We start from the raw sequence: 8,784 nt of genomic DNA, 5'->3' as shown, positions 1-8,784 counted from the left end.
GTTGTACAGTAGTTTGAACAGTCTTTGGCTTTGCCCTTCTTTGGGATTGGAATTAAACCTAATATTTTCCTGTCCTGTGAACACTGCTGAGTTTTCCAACTTTGCTGGCATATTGAGTACAGCAGTTTAACATCACCATCTTTTAGGATTTGAAATGGCTCAGTTGGAATTCCATTACTTCCAACTATCTTTTTTCGTAGTGATGCTTCCTAAGGCCAGCTTGACTTCACACTCCAGAATGTCTGGCTCTAGGTGAGTGATCACACCATTGTGGTTATCCAGGTCATTAATTATATTAAGTACAGTTCTTCTGTGTATTCTTGCCACCTCTTCTTAATCTCTTCTGTATCTTTAGGTCCTTACCACACTGTCCTTTATTGTGACTATCTTTGCATGAATTGTTCCATTGATATCTCTAATTTTCTTGAGGAGATCTCTAGTCTTTCCCATTTTATTGTTTTCATCTATTTCTTTGCATTGTTCACTTAAGAGGTAAAATATCTCTCCTTGCTATTTTGGGGGACTTTTTGATGGGTATATCTTTCCCTGTCTCCTTTACCTTTTGCTTCTCTTCTTTTCTCAGTTATTTAAACCTGCTATACATATCTTTTATCTTATAGATATTCTGTGGCACAGTCAATAAATAATCTGCCTGCAATACAGAAGACCTGAGTTCGATCCCTGGCTTGGAAAGATCCCCTGGTGAAGGGAGGGCATGGCAACCCACACCAGTATTTTCGCCTGGGAAATCTCATGGACAGAGGAGCCTGGCAGGCTACAGTGCATTAGGTCACAAAGAGTCAGACACTACTAAGCAACTAACATTTTCACTTTCTTTTCATAGGTATTCGTATATAAGACTTTTTTCGATGTTTGCTTTTATTTCTCTTGGATACATACTTAGGAGTGAAAAGGGCTTCCCTGGTGCTTCCGACAGTAAAGAATCTGTGAATCTGCCTACAGTGGGGAAGAGCTGACTTTTATCCATGGGTCAGAAAGAACCCCTGGAGAAAGGAATGGCAGCCCACTCCTGCATTTTTGCCTGGAGAATTCCATGGACAGAGGAGCCTAGCAGGCTACAGTCCATAGAGTTGCAAAGAGTTGAACAGGACTGAGCAACTAACACTTCACACTGAATGCAATTATAGCTTTAAAATATACTGCCAAATGATTTTCCAAATTAGTTGTATCATTTTACACACCTATTTACAATGTGTTAGAGTTCCAATTGCTATAAATATTTGTTAATATATAGTCATTTCAGCTTTTTAAAATTTAGTGTTTCTAGTAAATATGTATGTCGACTCTCTGTGGATTCAATTTTCATAAGTCTAATGATGTTAAAATTTTTTTCACATCCTATTTGCTTATCTTTCTTTGTAAATGGCTGTTCAGGCCTTTCACCCTTTTGCTAAAAAGTACATTTTTCTTTTTTTCTTAAATTGGTTTATAGAAGTTCTTTAGAAAGTCAGATTAAGTCCATTTTATTGCAAATATGTTTAACCAGTCTTTTGATGAGCAGAAATTTTTAATATTTATGAGGTAAAATTTATCAATTTTTAATTTGTTATTGCATTTTACAGTTTCATATTTCCATTTTTTAAATTTCTATTTCCATACCAGGATTTCCCATCTGTGTATTCATCTTGTTCATTCTTTCCTTTAAAATGTTAAGCATATTTAAATTGCTATTTTAAACTGCTTGCTAGTTCCAACATCTCTGTCATCTCTGAACCTGTCTCTACTCTCCTTTTTTCCCCTCATTATGGAACACATAATTTCTCACTTCTTTGCCTATGTAGTAACGTCTTATTTTAAGCTAAACATGGATGGATGCTATGTTGTTGAGAGTAAGGGACTTTTTTACTGCTTTTCATAAGCATAAAGCAGAGAGACAAGATGGCAGAGGATCAGGTGGATGTAGAGCACATCTCTCTCCACAGCTGCCTCAAGAATCCATCTTCAGACACAGATCTCACAGAGCACAAGCTCAGAGCTGGCAGGAGTCCTTAACCACCAGAAAGGAATACATAGATACACATAAAACCCTGTAGGACAAAGGAAGGAAGGAAAAAAGAGGAGGAGAGTGAGTGGGACCAGACCTGCCCCCACAGGATGTGGGAGCTGAAGCAGGGATGGGTTCTCCACATCAGGACAACATGCTGGGACAGAAGGGAAGCTTCTGAGGCTGTCAGAGAGTGAAGCGGCTCATCTGTGACTGTCTGAATGGAGTGAGAACCACACAGACAATCTGTGCCACAGCCTTATGTGCCCCAGACATGGACATAAGTCCATGGGAATGTGTGGCATCTGGAGCTGAAGTGTAGTGATTGGAGAGCAATCCCAGAGTGAGGACTGCTACTGACTATAGAGAGATAACTCGAGGGGATGAAAGAGAGGAGCTAGTGGTGGGGAATGCCTTTGGGGGAAAGTCAGGTGGCCATAGGACTTCCCTTGTGGCTCAGATGATCAAAAATCTGCCTGCAATGTGGGGGACTGCGATCAAAAATATCCCAACAAACAAAAGCGCAGTGCAAGATGATGTCAGAGGTGAATCCTAGCTATTAAAAGTTTAGACAAGAGCTAATGCCTATCCTTCACAAACTTTTCCAGAAATTACAGAGGAGGGAACACTTCCAAACTCATTCTATAAGGCCACCATCACCTTGATATAAAAACCAGATAAGGGGAAAAAAGAAAGAAAGAAAATTATAGGCCAGTATCACTGATGAACATAAATGCAAAACTCCTCAAAAATCCTAGCAAACAGAATCCAACAACACATTAAAAGGATCACACATCATGATCAAGTTGGGTTTATCCAAGGGATGCTAGGATTCTTTAATATATACAAAGCAATCAATGTGCTATACCATGTTAACAAACTAAAAGATATAAATCATGTGATAAACTTAACAGAAGCATAAAAAACTTTTGACAAATTCAGCATCCATTTATGATAGAAACTCTTCAGGAAATGGGCCTAAAAGGAACCTACCTCAACACAGTAAAGGCTATATACAAGAAACCCAGAGTAAACATTATTCTCAATGGTAAAAAAAAATTAAAGCAGCCCTTTAAGGATCAGGAACAAGACAAGGGTGTCCACTCTCACTGCTATTATTCAATATAGTTTTGGAAGTACTAGCCGTGGCAATCAGAGAAGAAAAAGAAATAAAAGAAATATATATTGGAAAAGAAGTAAAATTCTCACTGTTTATGGAAGACATGATTACTATATATAGTAATACATAGGAAACCCTAAAGATACTTTACTATTTAATAAAATCAGAGGATGCAAAATCAATACAGAAATCCCTTGCATTCCTATATACTAACAATGAAAAATCAGAAAGAAAAATTAAGGAATAAATCCCATTCACCATTGCAACAAAAAAGAATAAAATACCTAGGAATAAATCTACCTAAAGAGACAACAGAGCTTTATACATAAAACTATGAAAGTGAAAGTGAAGTCTCTTAGTCGTGTCCAACTCTTTGCAACCCCAAGGGCTGTAGCCTACAACAGGCTTCTCCACCCATGGGATTTTCCAGGCAAGAGTACCAGAGTGGGTTGCCATTTCCTTCTGCAGGGGATCTTCCTGACCCAGGGATTGAACCCAAGTCTCCCATATTGCAGGCAGACGCTCTACCCTCTGAGCCACAGAAAACTATAAGACATTGATGAAAGAAATCAAAGATGACATAAACAGATGAAGAGCTATATCATACTCCTAGATTGGTAGAATCAATATTATGAAAATGACTATAATACCTAAAGCAGTCTACAGATTCAATTCAATCTCTATCAAATTACCAATGGCGTTTTCCACAGAACTAGAACAAAAAATTTCACAATTTGTATGGGAACACAAAAGATCCCAAATAATCAAATCAATCTTCAGAAAGAAGGATGGAGCTGGAGGAATCAACCTTCCTCTCTTTAGCCTATAGTTCAGAGCTACAGTCATCAAAAGAGTATAGTATACTGACAAAAACATAAATACAGATCAAGGGAACAAGATAGGAAGCCCAGAGGTAAACCCATACGCCTATGGGCACCTTATATTTGACAGATGAGGCAAGACTGTACAATGGAGAAAAGATAGTCTCTTCAATAAGTGGTGCTAGGAAAATTGAAAAGCTACATGTGAAAGAATGAAGTTAGAACACTTCCTAACACAATACACAAAGGTAAACTCAAAATAGATTAAATACCTACATGTAAGACCAAAAACTATAAAACTCTTATAGGAACACTCTTTGACATAAATCATAGGAAGATCCTCTTCACCCGTCTCCTAGAGTAACAGAAATAAAAACAAAAATAGAGAAATGAAATCCAATAAAATTTAAAAGCTTTTACATGCCAAAGAAACCAAAGAAAATGAAAAGACAGCCCTTAGAATGGGAGAAAATAATTGCAAGTAAAGCAACTGACAAAGGATTAATCTCCAAAATATATAAGCAGTTCAAGTAGCTTAATACCAGAAAAGCAAACCAAGCAAAAAATGAGCAGAAGACCTAAATAGACATTTCTCCAAAGAAGACATATAGGTAGCTAACAGACACATGAAAAAATGCTCAACAAAACTTATTATTGGAGAAATGCAAATCAAAATGACAATGAGATATCACCTCACACCAATCAGAACGACCATCATCAAAAAATGTACTTAAATGCTGGAGAGGATATGGAGAAAAGGAAACCCTTTTGCATTGCTGTTGGGGATGTAAACTGATTCAACCACTATTGAGAACAGTATGGAGATTTCTTTAAAATTAAGAATACAACTACCATGCATGTATGCTTGATCAGTCATATCCAGCTCTTTGCGACCCACGGACTGTAGCTTGCCAGGCTCCTTGGTCCTTGGAATTTTCCAGGCAAGAATATTTGAGTAGGTTGCCATATCACTGAGCAATCCCACTACTGGACATATAGCCTGAGAAAACCACAATTCTAACCAACACAAATATCCCAATGTTCACTGCAGTGCTATTTACGAGAGACTGGACATGGAGACAACATAGGTATCCACTGACAGATAAATGGATAAAAAAAGGTAGTGGTATATATAGAGAATAGAATATTACTCAGACATAAAAAAGAACAGATTTGAGTCAGTCCTAGTGAGGTAGATGAACCTAGAGCCTGTTATACAGAATGAAGTAATTCAGAAGGAGAAAAACAAGTATTGTATCAGTTCAGTTCAGTTCAGTTCAGTCGCTCAGTCATGTCCGACTCTTTGCGACCCCATGAATCTCAGCACGCCAGGCCTCCCTATCCATCACAAACGCCCGGAGTTCACTCAGACTCACGTCCATCGAGTCAGTGATGCCATCCAGCCATCTCATCCTCTGTCATCCCCTTCTCCTCCTGCCCCCAATCCCTCCCAGCATCAGAGTCTTTTCCAATGAGTCAACTCTTCGCATGAGGTGGCCAAAGTATTGGAGTTTCAGCTTTAGCATCATTCCTTCCAAAGAAATCCCAGGGCTGATCTCCTTCAGAATGGACTGGTTGGATCTCCTTGAAGTCCAAGGGACTCTCAAGAGTCTTCTCCAACACCATAGTTCAAAAGCATCAATTCTTCAGCACTCAGCCTTCTTCACAGTCCAATGCTCACATCCGTACATGATCACAGGAAAAACCATAGCCTTGACTAGATGGACCTTTGTTGGCAAAGTAATGTCTCTGCTTTTCAATATGCCATCTAGGTTGGTCATAACTTTCCTTCCAAGGAATAAGCATCTTATAATTTCATGGCTGCAGTCACCATCTGCAGTGATTTTGGAGCACAAAAAAATAGTCTGCCACTGTTTCCACTGTTTCCCCATCTATTTCCCATGAAGTGACGGGACCAGATGCCACGATCTTCATTTTCTGAATGTTGAGCTTTAAGCCAACTTTTTCACTCTCCACTTTCACTTTCATCAAGAGGCTCTTTAGTTCCTCTTCAATTTCTGCCATAAGGGTGGTGTCATCTGCATATCTGAGGTTATTGATATTTCTCCTGGCAATCTTGATTCCAGCTTGTGTTTCTTCCAGTCCAGCGTTTCTCATGATGTACTCTGCATATAAGTTAAATAAGCAGGGTGACAATATACAGCCTTGAGGTACTCCTTTTCCTATTTGGAACCAGTCTGTTGTTCCATGTGCAGTTCTAACTATTGCTTCCTGACCTGCATACAGATAACACATATATACCAAATCTAGAAAAATGGTATCAGTGAATCTATTTGTAGCAGTAGAGATGCAGACATAGAGAACGTATTTGTGGATACAGTGGGGGAAGGAGAGAGTGGGACAAATTGAGAGAGTAGCACTGAAATATGTACATTACCATATATAAAATAGAGAGACAGTGGGAATTTGTTGTATGATGCAGGGAGCTCATCCCAGTGCTCTGTGACAACCTAAAGGGTTGGAATGGTGTGGGAGATGGGAGGGAGGTTCAAGAGAGAGAGGACATATGTATGTCTATGTCTGTTTCATGCTGATGTATCACAGAAACAACACAACTTTGTAAAGCAATTATCCTCCAATTAAAAATAAACACAAATTTTAAAAGCATAAAGCGTTCCTTTGGCAGAAAATAAATTGAATAGTGGATCAGTTTGATTATTAGGGTTGGTTTGTGTTATTTTTGTTCCAAGTCTAGAGTTGCCCTACTCCTAATATATAAACTTTCAGAGATCTGCATTGAATGCCATGGTGCTTAGCAAGGGTCCGCTGCTGCTGCTGCTGCTGCTGCTAAGTCGCTTCAGTCGTGTCCGACTCTGTGACACCATAGATGGCAGCCCACAAGGCTCCCCCGTCCATGGGATTTTCCAGGCAGGAGTACTGGAGTGGGTTGCCATTGCCTTCTCTGTAGCAACGGTCTAGCTAGTCACAAGTCCTAACGCTCTCAGAAATACGTGTCCTCCACAGTTTATATTTCCTTTCACAGTTCCCCAGCTTGTCCTGTGCAGCCACAGCTTAATATTTGGTGAAAAACTTTAAAACGATTCCCTGGCTTATTTCTTTCTTTGCACAGCTCCTTTGCTAGGATACTTGTTTGTATAAACTTCAACCCATTTAGTGGTTCCAAATTTCAATTTCTGCCTTCTAAATTCAGGAAGACCCTTATGCTCTGATTGGGATCTGCCTTCCTTTTTTATAATCTGTAGACTGCCTCCTAGAAATCGCAATGGTGATTATGGGGTTCACTTGGTGTTTCTTTCCTCTCAGAGGTCACAGTCCTGGGTTGGCTCCTGTTGAAAGTCTAAAATAGTTGCTTCATATATTGTTTCATTTGATCAGGGTTTATATTGAGTGGGCTAGCCAGTGCCACTTAATGTCTTGCTATAGTAGGAGTCCCCCAAGATCTGTTATTTATGAAAGTAAATGTGCCTTGTTAACATAAAATGTGGATACTACTGAGTAAAAGGTCAAGACTATATAAGGATTTCAAAGTTTTTCATAAAAACTTAAAAAATCCCTGCTTCCATGAGATTAATTTTCCAGTTTCATCAAGCCTAATGTATAACAGATTCTATCTGATTTATGCCCTTAATCTAAGTGAATTTTCAAATTAAGTGAAGCAAAGTCATTCAGTCATGTCCGACTCTTTGCAACCCCATGGACTATACAGTCCGTGGACTTCTCCAGGCTGGAATACTGGAGTGGGTAGCCTTTCCCTTCTCCAGGGGATCTTCCCAACCCAGGGATCGAACCCAGGTCTCCTGCATTGCAGGCGGATTCTTTACCAGGTGAATTCTTTACCAGCTAAGCCACAAGGGAAGTCCAAGAATACCGGACTGGGTAGCATATCCCTTCTCTGGCAGATCTTCCTGACCTAGGAATCAAACCGGGGTCTCCTGCATTGCAGGTGGATTCTTTACCAACTGAGCTATCAGGGAAGCCTGAATTTTCAAGCATAATGCAATCAACTTAAAAAACAATAGCAGTTAAGGATAAGATACACTGTATATGTATATATTCTTAAGAAAAAAAAACAAAATATGACTTTTGGAAATCAGATCAGAGATGAGATATTAAAAATCAACATGAGATATCAAATATCAAAAATCATGATATTTGGTTTTACTTCTTTTCCTCCATGGACAGAGCAGTTCATGTATTAACATCGATGAATAGATAGACAGATAGATATGAAGTTGAAGGTAGATTTTCTAGACTTTTGACTCTGGATAGCTTAAACTAGATATATGTCAAATTTTCCTTCACTGATCTCAACCTATTTCACACCTCACCTCTGTATATTAGTTCAGTTCACTTCAGTTCAGTTGCTCAGTCGTGTCCAACTCTTTGAGACCCCATGAATCAAAGCACACCAGGCCTCCCTGTCCATCACCAACTCCCAGAGTTCACTGAGACTCACGTCCATCGAGTCAGTGATGCCATCCAGCCATCTCATCCTCTGTCGTCCCCTTCTCCTCCTGCCCCCAATCCCTCCCAGCATCAGAGTCTTTTCCAATGAGTCAACTCTTCGCATGAGGTGGCCAAAGTACTGGACTTTCAGCTTTAGCATCATTCCTTCCAAAGAAATCCCAGGGCTAATCTCCTTCAGAATGGACTGGTTGGATCTCCTTGCAGTCCAAGGGACTCTCAAGTGTCTTCTCCAACACCAGAGTTCAAAAGCATCAATTCTTCGGTGCTCAGCCTTCCTCACAGTCCAACTCTCACATCCATACATGACCACTGGAGAAACCATAGCCTTGACTAGACAGACCTTTGTTGGAAAAGTAATGTCTCTGCTTTTGAATATGCTGTCTAGGTTG

The sequence above is a fragment of the Bos indicus x Bos taurus genome, chromosome 12 (assembly GCF_003369695.1).
Source record: "Bos indicus x Bos taurus breed Angus x Brahman F1 hybrid chromosome 12, Bos_hybrid_MaternalHap_v2.0, whole genome shotgun sequence".
NCBI classification, from domain to species: domain Eukaryota; kingdom Metazoa; phylum Chordata; class Mammalia; order Artiodactyla; family Bovidae; genus Bos; species Bos indicus x Bos taurus.
Note: the sequence above shows the minus strand (reverse complement) of the source record.